This window comes from Pseudochaenichthys georgianus, chromosome 16, assembly GCF_902827115.2.
Source record: "Pseudochaenichthys georgianus chromosome 16, fPseGeo1.2, whole genome shotgun sequence".
NCBI lineage: Eukaryota > Metazoa > Chordata > Actinopteri > Perciformes > Channichthyidae > Pseudochaenichthys > Pseudochaenichthys georgianus.
In genome coordinates, this window is record NC_047518.2 from 30,441,570 (window position 1) to 30,453,925 (window position 12,356).

Sequence of the window (12,356 nt, forward strand, 5' to 3'; positions counted from 1 at the left end):
CACCTTATCCTGCGATCATAGAGGGGGAACAGCCGCTCTCTCCGCGCCAGCCAGGTAGGAGAGCGCTCAGCTGGATCCCTGACGTTACTCACTCTAATCAGACACTTCGTACGAAGTGTATTAGAGGAAGGGGAACATCCCTCTCCTACGAGGGGAAAAGGCCGCTCTCTGTGTGCCGAGAGGCAGGAGAGAGGCGCTCAGCTGGCTCCCTGACGTCACTCACTCTGACAGGACACCCAGTACAGGGTGCGTCATAGAGGAAAGGGAAACATCCCTCAAATAAAATTGAATAAATGAACAGGGGGAAGACCAAGATACAGCCGTGCAAATATCTTCCACTGACATTCCTCCGCTCAACGCCGTGGAGGAGGAAATTCCTCTGGTTGAGTGCGCTTTGATATTCTCCGGGGGCTCCACCCCAGATGAGACATACGCCTGTGAGACCGCCTCACACAGCCAGTGTGACAGCCGTTGTGCAGACAGAGATTGCCCGATCGAGCGCTCTCTATAATGCACAAACAGGTGCTGAGAACGGCGCACTGCCGCTGTGCGCGCCACATAGCAGGCCAGCGCGCGCACCGGGCAGAGGAGATGAGATGTGGCTTCTTCCTCCGATTTATGAGGAGGCGGAAAAAACCCATCCAGGGTGATCACTCTTGACCTAAAAGAGCTAGTGATGACCTTTGGCATAAAGGCTGGGTTAGGACGTAACACAGCCGAACTGCCATCCCCCTGGATCCGGAGGCATGACGGTGCCACAGAGAGAGCGGATAAATCACTCACCCTTTTCGCCGATGTTAGAGCTAAAAGCAGTACTACTTTGGCTGATAACATGTTGAGGGGAACCTCCTCTAAAGGTTCAAATGGGGCTTTGCATAGTGTTCGTAACACCAAAGCCAAATCCCACTGAGGCGCCAGTGCGCGTGACACCGGTCTGAGTCTTCGTACCCCTTGCAGAAACCGTTTCGTCAGGGGGTGACTGAACAACGTCCCTGTTCCGAAACCCACATGACAAGATGATATGGCAGCCGCATATACCTTGATTGTGCTGAACGCCAAATTCCTGTCCAACAACAGCTGGAGGAATGACAGCACGTGAGGCAGGGGGCACGTAATGGGGTCCAGGCTTCTTTCTACACACCAACGCTGGAACGCTGCCCACTTGGCTGTGTAGGACGCTCTGGTAGACGCGGCCCTGGCTCCCTGAATGGTTCGTACAACATCTTGAGAGAGACCCCAGCTCTCTAAGTGTTCCCGCTCAGGGGCCATGCCCATAAGTGCTGGCCTATCACTGGGTGACTGCAGATCGCTCCCTCCACCTGTGAGAGAGCGTCCCCCCGCCACGGAATCTCCCATGACCTGCCTGACAGCGTACGCTGTAGGCATGGAAACCAGGAAGCTCCCGTGCGTTCCGGGGCTATCAGGATCACTGACAGCCGCTCTTCCTGCACTCGGTCCAGGAACCGAGGAATCAGCGGGACTGGTGGGAAGGCGTACAGCCGTCCCCTGGGCCATGGTCGCCCCTTTGTTCAGCTCTCCAGGCACATACAGTGCTCTGATGGAGAGCACGTGTGCGCGCGCCCAGATCAACAGCCGTCTGGCTGTGTTCAGGAGCTGCACTGAGCGTACACCCCCCTGGCGATTGATGTAGGCCGCCGCGGCTTTGTTGTCTGTGCAAATCAACACATGCTGATTCCGCAGAAACGGGGCAAAATGCTGAATTACTCTCCGTACGGAGATAAATTCCAGCACATTTATGTGGAAAGACATGTGAGCCGGCCACTGTCCTCCCACTGCCTGCGACATGCACGTTCCTCCCCACCCTGAGAGAGATGCGTCTGTGAATACCGAGATGTGTGACGTAACTCTGCCCAGGGGAACCCCCTCTGACAGGACGTGGGGACTTTTCCAGTATGTTAAGTCTGAACCCACGGACAGAGGGATGACCACCATGCGCATCTTCTGTCGTATGGGGTCGATGCGGAGGCTGATGAACCGCCTCTGCAGTATCCTCATGTGTAGGAGACCCAGGGGCATCACCACGTGACCTGCTGCTATCATGCCGAGCAGCCGCATCACGGAGAGTGACGTCACCACGCTGCGTGGTATGACACGTTGAAGGAGAGCTGTTAGCGTTTCCACTCTCTGCCGTGACAGTCGTGCTCTCATACGGGCTGAGTTCAATTCCACCCCCAGGTAAACAATACTCTGGGCTGGAACAGGACAGCTCTTTTTCCAGTTGATCATGAAACCCCGCTTTGACAGATGCGATATGAGTTGTACCGTCTGTAAAGCCGCTTCCTCCCTGGAACGAGCCAGCAGCAGCAGGTCGTCCAGGTAAAATAGTACTCTCATTCCTCCTCTGTGTAGCGGCTGCAGCGCCGTCTCTACACACTTTGAAAAAGTACGAGGAGCCAGGGAATAGCCGAACGGCAGACAGTTGTACTGGTACGCTATTCCCTGGAACGATAACCTCAGGAATTTCCTGTGTTTCGGAATGATGGGCACATGGAAGTAAGCATCCTTCAGGTCTATAGAGGTGAACCAATCTCCCTGGTGAACACACTCTAGCACCTTTCTGACCGTCAGCATCAGCCAAGCGGCCTGTTCGAGATGTGTTGTAGTTGTCATGACGACGAGCCACTCCAAAGCCCTCGCCGCCTATACCGTGTATAGGTGGCGTATCTCGGACAGAAGAATGCCGCGAGGTCTGTGGTTTAATAACCGAAGAGTCATAACCATCAGAAATCTGTCGCGAACCATGCCGCCTACTAATCATCAGATTGGAGGCAGTTGGTGTAATTATTGTGCTCCGCAGCTTATTAATCGATAGATTAAATAGCGCAGGCTTTTGTACCGAACCCGGCTGGCTATTAACCGGCAGCTCCCAGGGTGGGGGATATGTGACACACATTTGTAACTGAAGACTCAGACCACATGTTAGGAAATAAACACCTTTTATTTCGATCACACTCCCCCCCAGACCGTCAAGGTCGGCTTTGTTTTTTCGGTGGCTCTCGTGGAGTAGACGCCGAACGGGAGTACCTCACTCCCTTCTTACCCCCCCTCTGTGGTGGGGGCCCGTCGGTGCGGGACAGTGCCCTGGAGGTGCGGGTCGGTGCCCCAGCCGCCGCTGACGGACGATTCTGACGCCTCGGCTGCTGTTGCTGCTGGTGTCTGTCCGTCTGCCGCTGTGGCCGGGTTGGCTGCTGCTGCTGCCGCCGCTGGTGTCGCTGCTGCTTCACCGCTGGCTGGAGCCAGCCGACGTGCTGGAGCCAGCCGACGTGCTGGCGGATGTCCTCCGCCTGCTCCGAAGCTGCCTTCATGGAATCAACCACGGCCAGGAACTGGGGCCCGAACAGCCCGTCCGAGCTGATCGGAGCGTCCAGTAAGACCTTCCTGGCTGGCTCGGTGACCGCTGCCTCTTGTAACCAGAGGTGACGCTGGATCTGTGTCATCCATGCCGTAATCCTCACCTGGGACACCGCCACGGCTGCGCACAGATGGAGCGCCGTGCTGGCCGCCTTAGCGATCTCCTCCGACTCCTCTGGAGCCACGGTGGTGGATCGCTCGACCAACGTCACCACCGAGTTGGTCAGCAGAGCGATGTTGTTTGTCGCTGCTGATGCCTGGAACGCACACTGGTGCGCCCGGTCAGCCTGGCGGGCGACATAGGGCGCCGTCCGGCGACCAAGTTGGCCTGTCTTACCCCGAAAAATGCCGTTAAGCTCGGTTCCAGAGCGGGGGTGGTTGGGAAAACCTCATCTGTGAAACCCTCCACCTTGGTGAAGGGGACAAAGGAGGCCACCGGAGCCCTCAAGCTCCTCGGGTTCGCCGCTGCACCTTCCTGATACCGCCTAATGGCGGATAAGCGCGGCCAGATCGGATCACTCCTGCCCGTCTGCACCCGGGAAAACACGCCCGCCATGTCGTCCAGAGCCACCCTCTCCCGTACTCGTGGAACGGGGAGACCTCTACATGCTGCTGCCTTGCCGATTATTTCCGGGAGCTCCAGCATGATGCCTCCCAATGCCGGTAGCGCCGTGGCCACGGAGAAGGGGACCACGTGCTCGACCGCCACCTCTGACTCTCGCTCCGACCCCGTCTCCCCCGTCCGGGGAAGAGGGGGAAGGGGAGAGCCGCATGGCGAGCCCTGGAGGGAGGCGGGGAAGGAGTCGTCCGACTCCTGCCCCCCACTCGCCTCCATAAACAGGCTGTCCTGGATGGGCATCTGCCCACCCCAGACGTCTTCCTCACCCGCAGCAGCTAGGGCGTCCGCCCTTTGCTTCCTGTCGGATGAAGGAAGACGCACACAATGAGGACATGCGACCTGCCGGCTGAGAGCCGCGTCCACGTGCTCTGGCCCCAGACAGGCTGCGCATATCGGATGCAAATCATAGCTCATAATGTAGCCTGTATTGCACGAAGGGCACATACGGACACACTCTTTATTGCTCATGCTGTTGCTTTCTCGTGCTTCAGTAAATTGCTGGTTGATGAAGAAAAGAGGGAGCAAATCACCGGGCAACCTCCCTATTTATACCGGAAGGTGGCCCGAGGGTGGGGCCCACCTATAGCGGGTGGGCGTGGACTACAAGTGTTTTCAGTACTGCGCGGGGGCGCAGAAGGGTAAACCCAATAGCGATAGCCTTAGGGGGCGAAGCCATATACGAAATAGAACTGTCAGTTGCAGCCCTAGCATTAGTATTGGTTATAGTAACAGCTACAACATTAAAATACTTCTAGGCAGATTGAGGAGGATAATGGGAGAATGAACAGAGGGGCAGAAACATCCATCTGAATAATAATAATAACTTTATTTGTATCGCACCTTTCATACAGGGAATTGCAGTTCAAAGTGCTTTACATCAGTAAGAAATAAGATATAAAATCAGTGTAAAACAAGCAGCAAGAGCAAAGCATAAAGTGGGATAAAATAATGCAGATATATATATAGTAATCCCAACAGGCCACCTTGTTTATGGTTTGATTCAGTTTTACATTACATTTATTTGATAACTTCAGTTAACTTTGAAGATTCCGAACACTACAAAATATAATCAAGACATATTTTATCATGTATTATAGTAGAAAGTAGAAATAGTTTGAGTAGTTTTTAGTAGAAATATCCCTTACAATAAAGGCAGTATAGTATGCCCGTGTGTCATCTCCAATAAATGGCTTCAACCATCCTTTAAACTCAGGGTTCGATTCCCACTCCTTTCTGTACTTTTGTGAATACAGTTTAGACTGTGACATGATGACCTACGTGGATGTTTAGCTTGTCACAGAGAGGCACACACACAGTGGACGAGGTGATTTTGAAGCTGTCTCGACGCGGGAGAGTGTGGCTGTCTCCTCTCTGCTCTGACTGCAGCTGAGCTGCTGCGGGAGGCAAAGTCTGCGCGCCTGTCAGTACTATGGGAGGGCTGAGGGGCTCACGGCAGCTCGTTAACTGCAGAACAATACGTGAGTCTCCAAACACCAGAAAAGTCCCTAATAACACCATTACAAGTCGTTAACGATAAAGTCGCCAAGTTGGCAACACTGGTCTGTGTGTGACTTCTTAAATCGTTTATTTACGTCCCTCACGTTTCGCTTCTGATTCGCTAGCTGAACAGCCAATCAGAGTGATTGCTTGGTCAGGCAGTCCAAATAAGGCGTGTCACGGCAGACGGTGCGGGACACACCAACCTGACTACGGCGCCGCGAATGCCCGACAGCCTTTGATGGCCTCTGACGGAGCGTCCACACTACAGCTCCAAAAATAGCTTGGAGCTGGGCGTGTCTGGAGCTTGGGGATTTTATTCAAGCAACACGGCCAACAACCAATCACATGAATCTCCCGCCCCCGACATACAAAGCAAAAACCCCCGGGGATTTTATGCGAGCAATATATATATAAACTCCCCAAACAGGCGAAAACCTACCAGTTTCCCCCACTGTCTCTGCCACCTCCCTCCATGCCTGGTTCCTCCGGTTTGTATCCCGGGAGGTGAAGAGGGTCTGGTCATACAAAACCGGGTGATTCGCTACGGCGATAGTTAGTTTCTCCTCCGACTTTTTTTGAAAATATAGAAATGAACGGCGGGATATCTCTCCCAGCTTAGACGCGGTTTGATTGGCTAGCGCTTCAGCTGTCAGATTTTGGGAAACGGGATTTGATTGGCTGGCGCTGGCTACTCCGGCGTCCAGGCGACCAGAAGTTGAACATGTTCAACTTCTGGTCGCCTGGGTCGCCTGAGACGCCTGAGACGCCTCGCTCGGCTACCCACAATTCAGTTCGGCGAAAAAGCGCGGCTACGTGACGTCACCCCATTGAAAGTGAATGGGCAGCTTGGAGCTGCTTGGAGCTTTCGACGCTCTCGACGCTGTAGTGTAGACGGGCCGTGACTCCCAAAATCGGGTTGGTGTGTCAGGGCCTTTACACTTAAAGTTTCTGAAGATGGACATTAGACATGTGGTGGCTCACACAACAACCCCAGAGCCACCACCTGAGCCAGGTGAACAAGGTATGTAAATGTCAGTAAACTTACAAGTTATGTCAACATGTAAGCAAAGCATAAATTATAGCTACGTTGACGTTACTTTGAATCGCGCGGGTAAGCTAAACCGTTAGCAAGTAGCTATAGCTAGCCAGATATGTTAAATAAACACTTTGTCATACAATCTAAATGTTGTGTTTTTTAGCGTTACCTGGTGATTTCAAAGAAAGCTCTCTGGGAAATGTTGACTTACTTGACCGTCAGTGTTGGACATTAAAGAGCTTGTGACAGCATCCCAACAACTGTTTTGCAATGAAATATTGGGCTACTAGTAATCTCGAACCGTCAGTTTAAAAAAGAAAAAGCGATACTGTTCCGTTAAATATCAATAATTTCGAACATCGCGGGGAAATTCCTTCACTCATTTTGAAGTTTTGGGAGAAGCCGGAAGTGACGTCAATGCGGGAACGCTTCGAGAGCCAAACACGGACAAAGTGTGTTGTGTCATGCGTAGAAATGGTGAATTACTGAGATTAGGCACGTTAATGACGTTTTAATGAAGTTGACTACAGTATATTCATATTTGTCAGTGCTTTCATGTCAATTCGGCGACATAAACATAAATGATCGTGGTGAAGATGATGATTACATTTGGATTAAAAATCGGGAGTGAGAGCTGCTGAATTTCCTCCCGTCGGATGTGATATAAAAACAAATCGATTATTTTTGTGGTTGTAAACTCAAGTGGATGAAACTACATTTATTAGTGCTTTCATGTCAATTCGGCGAACATATGATACATTAAATGATCGTGAGGATGATTAAAAATCGTTTGTTTGAGCCGGTCTGCATTTCCTGATGAGAAAACAAACCGATGCTTTTTGTAGTTGTAGTACACCAACGTGGATTAAACGTGTGTTTTTTTTACCACAATGTTGGGGAAATTAATGGATAAAATGAACGGATTATTATTATTATTCCCACTCCGATCGGGACACTAGGTCCACCGTTTCCCCACAGCGAGGCTCCCCCCGTTGACAGTTTACGTGGGCTGGGTGCAGTGGCGGACTGGCCATCGGGACGAATCCCGATGGGCCGGTACCGAAGTGGGCCGGTCGGATAAGTAACTAGCACATCCCCCATAGGCGGCGCGTGAGGCTCAGGTTTGAGAAGGCTAAATAACTTATTTTACCTGACGCTGCCCGCCTCCGGCGTCTATAGAAAAGAGATCAACTCACTGTGCGGAGTTTAAATCTCTCAAGTCATATTACAGGATAAAGGAAATACAGTTTAAACTGCCATGCAGAGAAGACGCCGACGTGTCGCACTTATCATTCATATTACATCATCAATCAGATCATCGATCATATAATATCATAATATATCATATATTTCCTTATCTGAGTCAGCTTCTCCAGCCTCATCTGGCCGTGCAACACTCACAGTGTCACAGACTGTATGCAGAAGTATTATTTAACACATTATGTTGACGAAACACTCGAGACAAATGTAATTAAAGTCAGATCCACTCGTGTCTTAGACGTGAACGCACTCTCAGCTGGAGAGAGAAACCCTGGCTTGATTTACCGAGTTGATAACCAGCGTCGTAGGACCGCTTAGCGAGATCTCGTTTGTTAGTTTGTTGTTGTTAGTTAGTTTGCTACTCAAACATATCCAGGGTCTGTTGAACTGGCTTCGTAGTACAGGGCACAGGTGGCTAGCAGCGCTAATGTCAAAGACAGACATTATACATTATATTTGTATTTTACCAGGATGCAGTGACACAAATATTTACATATTTACATTTACTATCTACAGCACCCGCCGCCCCTGACATCCCCCACTGCCCCCGTTGACAATTTACTAGCGGTACAGAAGTGGGCCGGTCGAGAGTCCCGGGATGATTTTTAGTCCCATTCCACCACTGGCTACATGACCGTATGATCGCCCATATTGACGCACCTCATTCCTAAACTTCTAACAGATACAACATAAACCGATCCTTCAGCCTCATATGAGCTCTCAGACACGTTCAACATTAACCTGTCATCGCTGTCTGAGCTTGCTGCTGTGTGCGCCGTCGTGCGTTTACATCTGACTGTATATATATAAAGGTTTACATGCAGATGCTGGGATCCTGGACGGTGCAGCTGGAGCGCTGTGCCCGCAATGACGTCACCCATCATTTGGCGGGACTTGAAGAATCCGCGAGAAGATCCAGAAAATTGTCAACATTGAAGGGCAGATTAATGGTTATCAAAGTACAAATATCCAAAATCAGTTCAGTAACGGTTTTCAAGGGGACAATATGTACTCAAATTGATGGGTTTGGATGATGGGGGAAAACTGTGTCACAGGCTCTTTAAGCTAGAAGCTACCTTACAGTACACAGTTGATCCGGACTCCTGTCAAAGTGTTTCATAGTTAGCTTAGCTAAGCATCAACCAAGCACTGAAATATATGGATGTTATGTGACAGTATTTCTGAGAAAAAGTCAGCTGAAATGGTGGCATAGTTGCCACTGCTTTTCGTGTCGACAGCATGTTTGAACCATAGGTTTGAACGTATTAGCAGCAGTACATGTGGCTGTGTGGCCACCTTATATATACAGTCTATGGTGGCCACTGACGTTGCCATAACAACACCTGAATTTAAATGTGCAACCTCTTTTTGTGACAGATTTTTGCATGAAATTATAATTCTTCTGATTGATATTTCCTATTGACAGCTAGTTTCTATGTGAACATTATGAGATGGACAGCCAGCTAACAAGCTTTTTATACAAATACTTCAGATCAAAGCTAATCCAGTGGGGCTCCTGAAAGGGGGCAAGGGACACTATGCTCCCAAATATTAAGCCTTGACCCCCATCTTAAAATGAATATGATCAAAAAATGATCTGCATTGTCGGAGGCCTTTTTTCCTCATTATCATGTCAAATTGTACAGCTTTCCTTAGTGTTGAATGCAGAAAGATGACTATATTAGAGTATTAAGTGAAAATGACTATATTAAAGCGTTAAGTGAATATATTAAGTGAATTACTCAAACTGCATTTGTATAGGAATGATTCTGTCCTATTGGCAGATAACTACTCTTAACAGTGATATCTACAAGAGGTTTCCAATGTAAATGTAACTATTTTCAATTGGTTAGTATTACATTTTGTGACAGTGTGGTGACACTCATTTTAATGAAGACACATTTGTGTATCTTGAAATTCATTTATTTGACAGAGCTGGAAACTGATTGACTTACATACTTGTTTGTGTTTACCTACACAGTCATCACAGATGAGCCAAACAGAGTAGAGGATGAAGAAAGGGACACACAAGAAGGAGATACAACAGGCAAGAACGACAATGGAGACAACAATGAACAGGAACACCAGAACAGACAAGAGTCTGATGTAGGGACTGCAGATACCGGGCCAAGGCAAGTGAGACATCACTGCTTTCCATCCAGCATGTTTGGCCAGCAAAAGAGATAATTTCAACCACAAACAGCAAGTGATGAGGGAAGCAGCAAGAGATGAGGGATTATTATGTCCTCCTTCCATCCCTTTTTTCTGTTTAATCTGATTACTAACAACTTCTAATAATTTGACCTAGTTTATGATTTAATTGGAAAATGAAGTGTTTTTAAATAATAAACCTGATTCTGATTCTTTGATTTTTTTTACATCTGGGTGTTGAGAGATGTATCCATATCTCTTAATGTTGCTCTCAAAGTGCACAAGATTGATGCTTTTAACTTCAATATTTAAAAAAATTCTTCCTGGGGGACCCCAGAGGAGGTGAGTTCCCCCCAAAATAGCACTTTATCTCTGCTTATGTAACTCCGGTGTAGTGTCCCCTCGGCAACAGATCACTCAGAGCTGGTGATTACTTTCCTGCATTTCAATGGACAGCATATAAAAAGGACACGTGAGCTGCATTGCTGAAGAGATCCTCTCATGCTATCTCTTTTACAAAATAAGTGTCCAGTCAACAACAAAACATCAGTGATCGTATAGTGGTAGTATTTTTTCACAAGCAATGTGAAACATTAAACTTATACAAACTGGTGTACAAAACTCACATACCTGCGTTGATCTCCTGGAGTGTCTCTACTCTTTCTTCTCCACATCTCTTGTCCACCATCAGAGATTGCAAACATTTCAGAAACAGCTAGAGGACAAACAACTTGTTCGCTGGGCATGTCAAAAACCTCCCTGCTTTGATCAAGACTTTAGGGAGCCTTTCAGCCCCTCTAGCAAAGGGACTGGAAAGCAAGCTTTGAAAATTCAGTACCATCTACATGCTGTCATGTTACAGACACTGCTCTCAACCACTCAGGGCCTGCACAAATACCTGCAGAAAGAAACAATTGACTTGGTGCAGGCAGTAGATTACAAAACAGCAGTTGAGAACACACTGAAAAGTTACCAAAGTAACGAGAAAGCACATGAGGTCTATGACAAGACCAAGGCCCTGTGCAATGATCTTGATATTCCCGAAACTGTGACACAGAGGAAGAAGCGTAGAAACATGGAAGACTTTGTAGTCAAGGCATCATGTGGAGCAATGTGAAACATTAAACATAAATAAACTGGTGTACAAAACTCACATACCTGCATTTCAATGGAAAATTTGACTGTAGCCATCAGTGAACTGATGGCCGGGATACACAGGCTGACCGTGCAGGTAGCTGGCTGTGGGTTCAGTGTACGCCTTCAGAAACACAAACATGTCAATCAGTTAGACAGTCACTACGAGCATTCTGACGTCTTGGGCATGTTGAGCATGTGCTGCTGTATTCTATAATAGTTTATCACACGTGATGGATTTGAAACAATCCCCAAGCAAAGGATATCTCCGACTGTTGAGCTTTGATTACTTTTTTTCCCCAACGTATTTTATTTTTTTTTGCTTCAAAAACACTAGATGGGTAAGTGAAATTACGACTACTAGAACATCAATGTACAAATAGTGAAAATTGGAATTATAGAACAGAAATACAATTTAGAAATACATATTTTAATATAAAGAACAATATATCAATCAATCAATCAAATTCAAGACTGCCTTAAGGACTTAAAAACGTGGATGACCTTAAACTTTTTGATGTTAAACACGACCAAAACTGAAGTTATTGTACTTGGCCCGAAGAATCTACGAAACAAATTATCTAAAGACATACTAACTATGGATGGCATTAATTTGGCCTCCAGTGAGACTGTAAGGAATCTTGGTGTTATATTTGATCAGGATTTATCCTTTAACGCCCACATAAAATCAATTTCAAGGACCGCCTACTTCCATCTACGTAACATTGCAAAAATCAGGCATATCTTGCCTCAAAACGATGCAGAGAAACTAGTCCATGCATTTGTTACTTCTAGGCTGGATTATTGTAACTCTTTATTATCAGGGAGTACCAAGAAGTCAATCAAGTCGCTTCAGCTGATTCAAAATGCTGCGGCTCGTGTACTAACCAGAGTTAGGAAAAGGGACCACATTACTCCTGTTCTGGCTGCCTTACACTGGCTCCCTATAGAACACAGGATAGAATTTAAAATTATTCTTCTCGCCTACAAAGCCCTTAATGGGCAGGCGCCATCTTACCTTAAAGAACTCATTATACCCTACTGTCCTACTAGGGCATTGCGTTCCAAGAATGCAGGGTTGTTGGTTGTTCCTAGAATCTTTAAAAGTACAATGGGAGCCAGAGCCTTTTCTTATCAAGCTCCACATTTGTGGAATCAGCTTCCAGTTTGTGTTCGGGCGGCAGACACCCTATCCGTTTTTAAGAGTGCGCTTAAGACCTTCCTTTTTGATAAAGCTTATAGTTAGGGCTGATTAGATTCAGCCCCTAGTTTTGCTGATATAGG